Source organism: Protopterus annectens, chromosome 15.part0 (genome assembly GCF_019279795.1).
Source record: "Protopterus annectens isolate FY-2018-M chromosome 15.part0, PAN1.0, whole genome shotgun sequence".
In the NCBI taxonomy this organism is placed as follows: domain Eukaryota; kingdom Metazoa; phylum Chordata; order Ceratodontiformes; family Protopteridae; genus Protopterus; species Protopterus annectens.
This window is the reverse complement of record NC_056749.1, coordinates 624,353,555-624,367,858: the sequence shown is the minus strand read 5'-3', so window position 1 is coordinate 624,367,858 and position 14,304 is coordinate 624,353,555. Positions and strand designations below refer to the sequence as shown.

Here is a 14,304-nt window from a genome sequence, read left to right as displayed (position 1 = left end):
GTTTAAACCTGGCATGATAAGTTTGTGCAACTTAAGATGTAATGGGATCCTATCTCGCCTACATTCATAACTGATGGGTTCGGAGTCGACTCGGCCACTATACAATAGAACGAAGTCTCTAATTGGCTGGGCTACCCCTTACCCCAGAATGCACCATGCCTGCTTCCCCAGATCTCGTTTGTCGCTTTTCAAGCTAGACGTGGTCTCGACTTGGCTGGAGCTAAGTAGTGTGTTTGGTTACTTTTTGGTCTTTTGACCTAGGGGTTTCTTCATAAATTTAACAAACAGCTGTTTTAACAGCTTGTGTGTGTAAACTGTTTTTTTTTGTGAGATTGGTATTTTTTTCTCTGTTACCGGGCAAGGCACGTTTGAGTTAGAGGGCTCTTGCCCTTATTTGTGTGGTTGCTGAAATTGTCTTACTGTACGTTTTTCTACTTTACTACGTTAATTAGAGGGCTTCTGCCCGTTTTTGGTGTACTGTATCTCGGGTCAGTCCCGTTTTGAGTCGAAGGGCTCGTGTCCTACTTAAGGTCTCGTTGTGGTAAAACAGTGGTGTGACAGGATGTCTAAAGAACAGAAGTCTGGGTTTAAAAAGTGCACCAAGTGTAATTATAAAATGTCCATTACCGATAGCCATGCTGTATGTGTATATTGTATAGGACCGAAACATTTTCAGGAAACATGTAGTGTGTGTCATGCTTTTTCCTCTAGGGTCCTTCAAGAACATAAAAATAAATTGATCCTTAAGGGCCTTATTAAGCCCTCCTTTGAGGAAGCTTTGGCTTCTCCTTCCTCTCCAGCTTCAAAAAAGGAAAGGTAGTCGGCTCTGACCAGTCCGTCGGAGCCGACATCCAAGAAGCACAGGTCGACCTCTTCTTCCTCTGCTCCAATGGCTTTGGAGCCTCGGGTGGAAGGGTCTTCCTCTATACCTCTTTCCTTGGCTCCATTGGTGTCGGAGCCGCAGGTTGGGGGATCGAGAGGCGAATCACCTGCTTCGGCTTCTTTGCTCTCGGAGCCTTTGGAGGTGTGCAGCTCAGACTCTCCTCCCTCTGCCCCGAAGTCTCCTTCGGTGCCGATACTTGTCCATACGGTTCCGGATCCGGTGCCGATAGTATTGGAGCCGTTTCGGAGCCGGTCCCCTGGTCTTTTGGAGCCGAGAGAGAAGTAGTCTCGGCCCCCATCTATTTCCTCTAAATCTTCCAGGTTGTCTGACTCTGATTTGGACAGAGTTATCCAGAGGTTTTTCCAGTTCCTGGTTTTTGCAAAAATGGTCTCTGCTCCAGCCCACTCAGCTCCGGAGCCGATCCCCACTTCGACACATCTGATTCCTCCTCCAACCTCCTCGGAGCAGTTGGAGTCTGTGTTGGTAGAGCAGAGCAGAGTCGTCCAGTCAGAGCCGAGACTCCCTCGGAGTCTCTTGGTTCCGACCATCATTCCTACCCTGTCCTTGGCATCAGGGTTCGGTACCGGGACTTCCTCGGTCGGGGCCGAGGGGAACACTTTGGAACTGGTAGCTTCGGTGCCTAGTCTTCCCCTCGGAGCGTCGGCCGCAGGGATTCCTGGAACCGCCGTGGTCTCTCAGCCGGTACCCTCCATAGAGTCTGGAGGTCCTGCTTTTGAGGCCATGAGGAGTGCACTGGCCATGTCCTTGCCGGCTCAGCAAGTCTCTACCTCACCGTCCCTAGACTTGGGAACTGGTGCTTCTGGTGTGCTTCATTCCTACGACAGTGGGGGCCCCAGGGCCTGAGGATACCCCCTTGGGGGGTTCACTTCTCTCGTGAGATCCTTCTGAATCCGCTTCGGATGAACCTCCAAGGAAGAAATATTGCAAGAGGAAGCACGTTGACTCCCAGGACGAGTCTATCACTTCAGATACTGACCTCGATGATGCGGAGGGGTCCCCAAAATAGTCTTCGGATGACGTTTCATTCTCAAATATCCTTGAGATCCTGAGACAGAGAGGCGATTGGCAATCCAAAACCCCTTTTGCGGAGGAGTCTGTATTCCTCTAGGCTTTTGGGGCCCAGCCCTCCACCTCTTGGGTGTCTCCACCCTTCAATGAATTGCTAGATTTAGTTTCTCGAAGGGTGTGGTAACACCCTGATTCTGTGGAACCGGTGCCCGCCAGGCCTAACAAGTTCCTTTCAGCCCCTCCTCTGAAGGAATTTTTGACCAAAGGAGTTGCAGTAGATGCGATGGTGGTGGCATCTGCTACTCAGCAGGACGTGGCAGAGGCTTCAACGTCTATTCACCCTCCTAATAAGGATTCCAGGAGCATGGATAGGTACGGGAAGCGCACCCCTTCTTCAGCGGCCTTTACCCTGCGGTCGCTGAATTATCTTTGTCATTTCACCAGGCTCCAAAGGGACCTCCTCAAAGAGTTAGGAGAGTCTCTTACGGGTAACCTTCCTGAGGCGTTAGCCCAGACTGTTGGCGCCCAGATGACTACCCTATCTTAGATTGTCAACTCGTCCATGACGCTCATCTCATATGTGGCCGAAGGGGCGAGTAGAGCAGCGGGAACAGGCGTGGCTCTTAGAAGACACGCCTGGTTACGCTTGTGTCCCTTTGCGGAGGCTTTTAAGTCTTCCTTCACCGACGCACCTTTTGATGGGTCCTCCCTGTTTGGACCCAAGGTGAAGGACACACTGACACGGTGCGAGCAGGAGGGCAAGACCTTGACTGCCGTGGGGGCCCGTTTTTCCGCTCCTTCTAGACCTTACCCCAAGGCCCAGAGAGGAGGGAAAATGTGGTTCAGGAAATCTCAAAGGTTTTTCCCTACTCCACCGAGTGATCCCCCCTCTAGAGGCAGAGGGGGGGGGAATTCAGGAAGACGTCGCCCCAGAGGTGGCAGAGGCCCCCGTAACTCTGGAGACCACGATTCCTTTCGTGGTCCATCCTACGCTCCCCGTCCCTGAGACGTGGCCCGTCTGCGTATCTCCGGAGCCAGTCGGGGGTCGTTTTGCGGAACACCCAAAGGCTTGGCAATCTGTCACCAAGGATCAGTGGGTGCTCCGAACCATAACCGGAGGCTATTTCATCCCTTTCATAAAACCCCCTCTTCCTATCAGGAAAATCCCTTATGTGCCACCCAGTCGGCAGAATCAAGCAGCAGTCGAGGTCTCAAAGCTGCTAAGAAAAGGAGTCATCCAGCCTGTCCCCGCAGACCAGATCGGATCAGGAATTTATTCAAGATTATTTTTGGTGCCAAAAAAGACAGGGGACTTGAGGCCCATTTTGGACCTCAAATCATTGAATCGCTTTGTAAAGAAATCCAAATTCCGAATGGTCACCTTCAGTCCATTCTCCCGTTATTGGAGAAGGATCTCTGGATGTGCTCCATAGATCTCAAGGACGCTTACTATCACATCCTGATAAGTCAAGAGTCCAGGAGTTACTTCTGCTTCTGCCTGGGAACCAGTCATTTCCACTTCCGAGCTCTGCCCTTTGGTCTCACCACAGCCCCCAGGGTGTGCAGTAGTGACAGCTCACTAGAGAAGTCAAGGATGATTCCAAGTGTTTCCCTATCTAGACGACTGGCTCCTTACTGCCACCACCAAGCATCTATCAGTTCGGGCGCTTATGACCACAGTCAGTTTGGGTCATTCACTAGGAATCACGTTCAACTGGAAAAAATCTGTGCTGCAGCCGTCTCAGCGTATTACCTTTATAGGTGCAGAGTTAGTCACAAGAAAAATGCGGGCATCCTTGCTGATAGAAAGGATTCAGGTCCTGCAGTCTCAGGTTCAAACCTTGTTACCCAGATCACGAGTTCAGGCCAGATTGATTCTGCAGTTATTGGGCATGATGGCCTCGACCATTCTTCTTGTCCCCTTAGCCAGGCTGCACATGTGGGTGCTGCAATGGCTACTGTCAGTTCAATGGTCTTTTCAGGATCTCCCCTTGGACCATTTGGTCCAGATAACGGAAATTTGCCGTCGGGACCTACGTTGGTGGCTGCTTCGGTCCAACCTGGACCAGGGGCGACCCCTTGCCCTTCAGCCTCCTGTCGCCACTGTGACCACGGATGCCTCCCAGATAGGGTGGGGGGGGGGCATTATCTGGACAGGTCTGTCCAAGGTACGTGGCAGGCTCACGAAGCACACTTACATATCAATATCCTGGAAATGAGAGCGGTGCTACTGGTGTTGCAAGCACTTCATCATGTTCTTCCCCAGGGTACCATTACGATTCTGTCCGACAACATGTCGGTAGTCTGGTACATAAACAAGCAAGGCAGAACCAGGTCCTACCCTCTTTGCTGAGAGGCCATGAGAGTGTGGCATTAGGCGATTTCTACCCAGCGTTTCCTAGTGGCAACGCACATTCCGGGGAAATCGAATGCGATTGCAGACAGGCTGAGCAGGACCCTTCTGTTGCCCCACGAGTGGTCTCTCAACGACAGGGTGGTTGCAAACATTTTCGCCAAGTGGGGCCTCCCTTGTTGTGACTTGTTCGCCAGCCCTCACAATGCAAAATGCAGGTAGTTCTTTACTCTGACTCCCTCTCAGGGGCAGATTCCCAGGGACGCTCTAGTTCACAGTTGGCCCTCCGGTCTACTTTACGCCTTCCCTCCGGTTCGCCTTCTCCTGAAGGTGATACAGAAGGAGATTTATCTGGGAAGCGACATGATTCTGATCGCTCCACACTGGCCTTGTCAGGTTTGGTTCCCCTTCCTTCTGAGGTATGCGGTGGAGGGCCCGTGGCTTCTGGACCTGGTGCCCGACCTGTTAACTCATCAGTTGGGTCAGTCTCATCCATCCCTCAGGTCCTTGAGGTTGGCCACCTGGTTACTCCACTTCCAACCTTAGTCAGAGATAACTCTCTTTCTCCAGACGTTATCCACATTTTGTCCTCTTCTCACAAACCTTCCACTACTAAACTGTATTCCAGCAAGTGGAAGAGGTTTGCTGTTTGGGCCCAGCAACGAGGTCTAGATCCCCTTACCGCCCCAGTACCTCAGGTTTTAGAATTCCTAGCTTCTTTGTTTTGTTTGGGCTCTTCAGTTTCCACAATCAAAGTCCAGCTGGCGGCTATCTCTAATTTTCATGTCTCCTTTGAGCCTTCCTTAATGGCAAACAGGCTTTGCAAATCTTTCCTTAAAGGGGCTTGGCTCCTTCGGCCCCCAATAGCCCATCCTGTGCCTCCTTGGGACCTGAATATGGTTCTAGCTTCTTTAACTGCCTGCCCTTTTGAACCAGCAGCTACTTGTGATATGAAATTTCCATCTTGGAAAACCGCCTTTTTAGTGGCAATAACCTCTGCCAAGCGGGTCTCAGAGCTTCAGGCCCTCTGTTCTAGTCCTCCTTATTTGACCTTTCACAAAGACAGAGTATCTCTCAAGTTAAATCCCTCTTTCTTACCCAAGGTAGCATCCCCCTTATGCATTCAACAATCCTTGGAGCTTCCTGTGTTTTTTCCCAAATTCTCCAATAACGCAGAATACATTTTCCATCAGTTGGATGTTCATAGACAACTGCGTTTTTACTTAAGTAGGACCAATCAGACACGAAAGTCAGATCAGCTGTTTGTGTCCTTTGCAGAAAATAGGTTGGGTCAACCGGTGGCTCAAACCACCATAGCCAAATGGATTAAAGATTGCATTTCCTTCATTTATTCACAGTTGGGCAAAGAGCTACCATTCCCAATCAAGGCTCATTCTACCAGGGCAATGGCTACTTCTGTAGCATTCCACTCCAAGTTATCGATAGATGATATCTGTGCGGCCGCTACCTGGACTTCTCCGCACACTTTCATTTCTCATTACAAGATAGATGTGGCTTTTCCAGGTAGAGCTTCTTTTGGTTCCACAGTTCTCAGGAGTGTTTTCCAATGAGCCACCCGGGAGTTAGGTGCTAGGGATGCTGTCCCATCAGTTATGAATGTAGGCGAGATAGGATCCCATTACATCTTTTAGTTATGTACTTACCATAACTTTGGATGTATGGGATCCATCTCGCCTACATTCATACGTACCTGCCCTCCTTCCCCCTTCCCATTGGATTTAGAGGAAATGTTGCTTCTACTGAGTTCTTTCTCTTGAAGGACTTTAGTTTGTTACAGTTGCTGTTATGTTTTTCTGTGTCTGGATGTAGGTATGAAAGCGAACAAACAAGATCTGGGGAAGCAGGCGTGGTGCATTCTGGGATAAGGGGTAGCCCAGCCAATTAGAGACTTCGTTCTATTGTATAGTGGCCGAGTCGGAGCCGATGGATCAGCTCCGAACCCATCAGTTATGAATGTAGGCAAGATGGATCCCATACATCCGAAGTTATGGTAAGTACATAACTAAAAGTTATGTTGGAGTGTTGTGAACTTTTCTCAAGTTTTGTTTTGACTGTAGTTATTTTGCTTCAAGGATTTAGTATAGATTCCAGTGAAGATGAATTTGAGTAGGTTTTCAAGGAGCCTTTTTTAACACTCATATTTTTACTTTTGAAAAAATTCTCATAATTCATCTTGCCTTCTGTATGTCACACAGGTAGGTAGGTGTTTCGTCTGCAGCTGCCAGCAGTGGTAGTTGAATCCTGGTGGTGGTCTTCCTGGCTCACTATTGCAGTCTTAACTTGTGGGATTTCCCAGAGTGGAAGCCCTTGGCTGCCCTGACTACCAGAGAAAAATTTCCCTTTTCTAGGAGCCAACGGACACCCTATCCAACTTCACTATGTTTGTGTACAAGGGGAGGGCCCCAGTTCATTATTGCTGTTGGAGCCCTAGGTGGTAGATGAATCCTGGGTTTAAAGGACCACTCTTATGACAACCAGATTGTTTTGAACAGAGTGGTTCTCTAGCTGTATAGCAATAATTGTTCTGTTGAACTGTTTCAGTGTGTGCCCCTTTTCTAAACCTTCTCAGTCCTTTCCTTGCTAATGAGATTCAGAGGGATGGCCATCATTTCTTTGCCTTGATGAGGCCTTTCAGTTGTGTACTTACTGTGTTTGATGTTTGAGCTGTCTGTTGTGCTTCGACTGTTGAGGTGTGGCAATGCAGGTTTAAAAAATGTTGGTCTGCAGGGCTGTATGTTGTCTTGTTATGAGTACATGGAGACCAGCTGTCTGCATGTGCAAGCACTTAATCTTGAGAGTTCTGAACATTCTCTGCTGAAGGAAATGCAAAAGTTAAAGGTACAATGGTAAGCAGTTCAGTGAAAAATAGTTCGAAGTTGTGGGAAGTGAATAAGAGAGAACTTCTCAAGCAGCCTTTGTGCATTTATTAGAACAGTGCACAATCTAGTTTCATTTAAAGATAGCTAGTGTAGTTTTTCGTAGGACTAAAAGTTTTCTGAAAGCATACCAGCTGTTTTTCACATATAGGAGAGTAATAGAGAGAGGGCAGCAATCATTTTAAGTGGGAATACTGGTTGTAGCATGTGCTTTAGCGTGAGTAACTTTAATTTTAGGTTAGGTAATACCTGTGGGTGTAGCTGCCTGTTTGATTCAAGTGTTCCTATCTGGAGGGTTAAACTTCATTTCTTGAAGCTTTACATAGTTTTGTGTGTCTGTTCTAGTCTGTTAATAGGGTAAGGGAGAATGTTTTGAAAATGTATTTCACTTGAGGATTTTCATTAAAGCAGAGGCTTGATAAATGTAAAGAAACAACTGCATAAAAGATCAGCCTGCCAACGTTAGTGTGCACATGTAACAAAGGTGGAAATGCACCTTTTTTATCCTAATGACTACACTATGCATGTTATTTTGGAAAGTAAATGGCCTTACAGGTATAGAAAAAAGGAAGAGTAGTGCAAATGGCAATGCTGCAAGAGACTCATTTTGGAAAGAAGTGAGCATGTGAATTTGACAGTGTTTCAGGATAGATAGTCAGCAGAATAGCGGTGACAAAGGAAAAGGGGAGTAATTGTACTAATTGCTGGAGGGGCTGTAATAGTGATAGAAGAGGAAAAAGAGATGATGATAATGGTAAGTTTGTGTTAGTCAGATTCTATTGGTAAAGGAGGATTGCACTGCATGTATTTATGTTCACCAAAAACTGCTATTGTTGAGCTTAAGAAAATGTTGTAACTTTTATTTCGTTAGTGAAGTTGTATCGGTGGGGGGGGGTCAGTACCTAGAAGAGAATATATAACAAAAGAGGGTAGATTTCTGAAGACATTTTTGAAAAGATTTGGTGTGGAAGATGTGTATTCAGTAGCAGGCCTGAATTTGTGTTAGTTCCCCAGGTACAATAATTGGGCTAGACTTGATAGAAATTATTTTTTCAGAGTAACATTTGCATTTGTTTGAAAGCTTTGAAATATATCCAGTAACTATTTCAGATCATACACTGGTAAAAAGCAAGATAAAAATGCAGAGGATTGAAGTAAAAATTAGACTGGCAGTGTACCACGTACCTGTTAAATAGATGAGACTTTTAAAGAATTGTTAGCAGAAATTATTTTTGAAATATTAGAGTAGATAGAAATATCTTCAGAAGTAATACCTATGGAGTAGTATAAAATGAAATTGGAGTTTAGAAATAGGGTAGGAATAAAAGAGAAAGATGTGGTTAAGAAGTGATGAGAATTAGAGGAACTTACAAAGGCTGCAGTATTGCAGAATAAGGGGAATCTTTGAGAATAAGATGAGTTACAAATGTAGAGTTCTAAACAGGAAATGAGAGTATCTGGTTAATATGCATGAGTTTAGAAATATTGTTAAGCAACTATTTTTTGATAACCTCAGAAGAAAAAAAAATTAGCAGGATGACTTAGGCAGCAGAAAGTAGAAAGGGACGTTGCTAAACATGGGGAGCTTATTACAAGAAAAATAACCAGAGATCCGGTTAAGGTATTGGAGATATTTCAAAAATGAAAATTTGTGTAAAGCAGAAAATGTGAAAATAAGAGCACACAAATATTTACAGAAGATTTAATTATGCCAAGGTTAGAGGTAGGTAAGGCTTAACAGCTGACAGTTAAGGTAGGAGATGGTGAGATAAAAAAACTGTCGTGTAGTTGGTCTTCAGGAACAAATGGTATTCCTGTGGAAATTAGTAGGGAAGAAATTGATAAAGATCTGGTAGATTTGATTTAACAGTATTTTAAAAGGAGGGGAAGCACCAATGTTTTGGAAGAAAGCTGTGGTAGCTGTGTTTACTTGAAGACAGTAAAGGCCATCAGACACAGCTTCATATAGACCCATTTCAGTTTTAAATCCATATTTTAAAGTGTTTCTCTATACCAACTAAAAGAATGGCTGGGGGGGGGGGTTGCCAAAAATTGATAGATAATGCATCACTGTGGTTTTGTGAAGGGACGCAAACTTTTTCTAACATTAAAGGACCAATGATGCTTGAGAGAGAAACGGAATTTAAGAAAATACCTCTCTTGGTGGGTTTTAAGGCAGAGAAAGCTTTGGATAGAGTTGCTGGAATTTTTGAGAGTCTGGCAATGGTCGCATTGGCATTCCCTGATGCAATACGGTTAAATGAATATTTGAAAGATCAGTGGGGAGGTTCCTCTTTGATAAGCTGTGTTTGAACAGAGCAATGAGACAGGGGTGCCCCCCCCCCCCATTTGCTTTATATTTAAAGCCATTGGCAAAGAAAATAAGGGTCTCTAACACAAAAGTATAGTTGGTATCGTAATCGAGAAAAGTTGGCTTTATTTGCAGGTGATTATTTTGTACTTAATAAATCCAGAAAAGGAGATCTCAGGGTTGCGGAACATTTTAAGACCATTTCAAGTCTTTTCTGGGTATAAAATTTAATATTTTATGTCCTTTGTTTTTATATTTATGTACCCACTCGAGATGTGTCTTTTCTAAATCTTTTCATCAAAGTCTAAAAGTTCAGTATGCTTTCTTTTCAGTCTCTGTTACCCATTGACCTTTGTTGGTAACTCTGTCATATCCTTTTTTTTCTTTTTTTTTAATAGCTTTTCTGTGTTTGACTTACTCTTTCAGATGTTCATCTTCAGCTCAGTGCTGCAGTAGCCTAAACTGTGTGGGTTTATACCTCTTGCCTGTGGTGCAACACTCTGCCAGCTTCCAAAGCATAAGGACACCTTCCACTCATCTTGTCTATTGGAAGGTTGAGCAGGATGAAAAAACAGTGCTCTGGGTGTCAAAGCTAGTCAGAGATTTCCTTCTGCCTAATAGTTGTTCTCCTGCGGGCTTTTGAATATCAGTGGTATGTAATCTTATCGCCATAGCTGGGCAAATGAGATGTTCAACACTCCCACTGCTGCAGTATACTTTAAGCTATATGGGTTGTGTCTTGCTTAGGACACAACTAGCCAGCTTCCAAAAGCACGGTCTCCCTCCTTCATTCAGACTGCTGATTGGCCAGACCTTTGGAGGGATGTCAGCAGTTGGAGTGAAGCTATCTTCAGTACTTCGATGCTTTGTGTGTGTCTATGGTGGTGGGGGGGCTCAGAAGCATCATAGGAGCAGCTGCTGGCTTTCATCTTTGTTTCTGGCAGACAAGTTCTCCATGTGTAACCGTTCCACAGATTTGCCCTTAAAAATATACATATATAGTTTTTATTTATTTATTTTTTAATAGATTACAGTGGTATCCCCCCCCCCTTTAAGAAACTGAGTATTCTTTCAATATCCGAAGTTTTCTGTCAGGACCACTGTTTTGGGGGGCTATGTTTTAGTTAACACAAAGTTTGCATGTACGGTACATGTTCTAACAGTTTACTATTGGGAGGCATTTTATATGTGCAGAGATTACAGGGTTTGTTCGTGTTTGTGTACACTGTGAGAACAGTGTCAACTTTTTTTCTGTCAGGCTGAGCTTTTGAAAAGGGTTTTTTGACCTGAATATATGCATTGCTGTCACTGGGGACTGCATGCACACTTTGACAACATACCTTCTAACTGAAATTTTTCTAGCAAAGTGCAACACCTATGAGACATCCTGTGGTACTGTTCAGTCTCCCACTGTAGCTATAAAGAAATTTAAAAAAAAAAGCAACATAAGAGCCTTTGCCAACACCATGGACTCAGTCAATCCTGTAGTTGATGGTGGGTGAATATGTACTGGCCACTAGTTCCTCAGACCACTTGCTTACACCTCCGGTTCTTCTAATTTTTGAATAGATTTGGTAGTCCTTTCAGCTATGTCTTATCCAGCATGGAAGAACCATCTCTTGAGTCATGGAGACGCTCTGGGAGATATTGCTGTCTGTAACGAGGGAAGGAGACTTCTAGCCTGGGCAGAGTTGCTTTCTCTGGATCTGTTTTCATCCAAACCTTTAAAGAAAGAAAATGTTAAACACTGTTCATCTAAAGACATGGTGTATGTTTAGATTAAAAAAAAATGTCTTCCCTTAGCGAGGCTGTTATTCCTAGTGCTCCAATATCCTTACCTGAAAATAATGTCAACAAAGATATTCTTGAGGAAAACATGTTGTAGGATTGTGACATGGACCTGGAAAGAGCAGTATCTCCTGCAGATTCCCAAGCCCGATCTGTGATTCGGAGGAAAGCTTGTTCTTTCAGAAATAGCCAGGATAAATGAGTTTTTATGGGAACAGGTGAGTGCTCCCCTTGAATTGAGGAAATGGGTCACAAGTAGATATGCCTAGTTCACTCCTGTTGTGCCAGCCGTACAGGGTGTATTTAATGATACCTGTAATAATCCTGAGTTCTCTGCCTTCAGTTCCTATAAAGCAGGAAGGCTTTACAAAGTTTTTCAAACTAGCATTTGTTTTCCCTCCTCGGGTCTGACACTGCAGCCATATCCACAGCTTCGCCAGCTGGGCATAGATTACTTATTTTTCCAATCTTCCCCTTGCGAACAAAGGAGGAAAGGATATGCTTAGTTACATAATCAGAAGTTTGCTGATGAGGAAAAGTCTGAAATTTTAAATTCGGCTTTAAATTAAGGTTTTATTTAGTCCTTGTGCTACTCGCATCTTCAGTAATTTTATTTTATGAGAGGAGGAAATTTAATACCTGGAGTTGCATTGACCCCCCCCCCCCCACGCACACACACCCCTTACAAACCTCACAAATCCTCTTCCTTAAAAGCAATGGACTGCATGCTCAAGCCAAACAGGGAACCAGGAAAATGCTATAGGGGAATAACAAGCAAGTAAGATCTTTTTCCAAAAAAGGCAGATGTCTAATACTTCAGAACGACTATAATAACCTTTCTCCTCACCACTCCTGCCCCCTTGTCTCTAAATCTGTCCCAGAAACAGGCTCTGTACATTCCCCTTTGGCAACAGATTGCTTCAAACTCTTGGGTGTTACAAGTGGTTCAGGAGGGATATAGTTGGCACATGTTGCAAACGACATCTTTCATGGGAGCTCTGCTCCTCCCCACCATTTTTTTCTCTGGTTCTTCATTTACTTGCCCTAGGAATCATAGAACTGTTGCCATTAAATCTAAGGGGCAAATGCTTCTTTTCCAGAATGTTTCTGGTGCAAAAGAAAGTAGTCTTTGATACCAGTTCTGGATCTTTCATTTCTAAATATGTATCTATGTAAAAGTGCCAAAATTCAAGATTTCGACCCTTCAGAATCTTGTTACCTTTCATTCCTCAGGAAAGTTTTTTTTTTTTTTTTTTTCCCTTCGTTAGGTAACATTAGATTTAAAAAAAAAAAAAAAAAAAGCAGATATGATCGAAGTTGTGAAACTTCAGCATAAAAAATAAACACAAAAATGAAACAAAGCACATTATACTTAACTTTTGCGGGGGGGGGTACCCCCCCTGCACCTCACACCCCCTGCTACTTAAATAGGTCAACTCAAGATTGCACTACAGTGAGGAAAACGGCAAATCCTGAGCACTGTACAGTGATCTCAATGCAAAGTGTTCGTAGTTTCAAAACTGATAATTTGATCTCGGCCATATGGTCTTTGAAATTATGGAACTTCGATAAGCCGTAGTAGACTCATGCCTTCATATTCAAGTAACCAAAGGCTTCAGGACATGTCTCACATTTTGTGTCAGTCACATTATCATTTTGTGTGCATTACCCTTTTTGCAACACCCTTAGAGTTGCAGTTAATCCAAAGTGTCTAGCTCCATCTATTGCAGACTGACTGAGACTCGTTTTTTTTTTGGCGGCTTCCTCATCTTTGTAGCATCTCTTTAAAGATTTCAAGTCATTATAATTAATTTATTTTCTTTTGGTCAGAGAATCCCGATAAATGTTCAGAAATCTACATTGACGGAGTCACACGAGATTGCCTTTCTGTACTTTTTTGCACACATCTCTCAGCAAAAGGAGTTTTTGACACGAGGGGGGAGGAGGGGTTATTTGCAAACTTTCCTGAGCTTTTCAAAGTCAGTTTGACTTTAAAGATTATTTTAGGGTTCTGGGGTTCATTGCCTTAGTGATTCTCATGATTCTTTTTGCCAGGTTACACACGTGAAAGATTCACTGATTTATATAAAAAAAACAAAAAAAAAATGGACCCAACATTTCCATCTTCTGATGTTTCAGATTCCAGTGTTGGGCTTTGCCAAAAAGTAACTGCAGTGGTGGAGACCCATGTATAGAAGCAAATCCAGATCTTCCAATTTCTGTTTGACCTACAAGCCAATTTCTAACAGATGGCTCAGATTTTACCAGGCAGGCAGTTTATGTGGGGATAAAGGTACAGTGCTTGTGGAACCTTTCATACTGGCTGTAATGCATGCCTTAAAATCTATTCATAGTCTGTGGTCCCCTTGACCTCTTCAGGTGATTGTAGTCAACACCACAATGATGTTGCATAGTGGGTGCACTAGGTCATATCCTCTGTGTAAGCTGACTGCGATGACCATTTAGGTCTTCAGCACCCCTTAACCCTCCAGGCATCTTAGATTCAGTCACAACAAAACATTGTGGCAGATAAGCTGAGCAGGATCAAGACAGACCATCAAGAAGGGAAACCGAGGGAAGGATTTTTCCTGGAATTGATGCAGTTGTGGGAAATACCTCAAGTAGATATGTTTTCCTCCTTTCCAAATATGTAATTTGATCATATTCTGCTGCTGGAATCCTTGCAGACAAGCCTAGAAAAGTGATGTATTTTATTTCATGTGGGTACCAGTGTTCCTTTGCACTTTTCCATTTGATATCCAGGGTAATGCTGAAGATTCAGGACTCCAGAAGGATTCCACAAAAATCAACATGGCAACTCCTTTTTGGGCAGGCAACATTTGTTATCACTTCTTCTTCTTATGGAATTGGCCAAGGGCAGTTAACCACAAGCTTCCTCACAGACTGGATCTACCTTGCACAAATCAGGGGGGATTTTGATGTCCCTAGTCTCAATCAAGTTCAGACAGACCGCTTGGCTGATTAATTTCTAATATTTTAGGCACTTATGAGAGGGTGCAGCAGGTACTAAAGGAGGCAAGAA

At 44.1% G+C, this 14,304-nt stretch overlaps 1 protein-coding gene across 1 annotated transcript in view; it reads left to right on the top strand.

Annotated features, from left to right (window-relative positions):
- The window catches only part of LOC122789862 (U2 snRNP-associated SURP motif-containing protein-like), a 1,539,784-nt gene that overhangs the window by 145,270 nt on the left and 1,380,210 nt on the right, over positions 1-14,304 (top strand). The gene's annotated exons all lie outside the window — the stretch shown is intronic.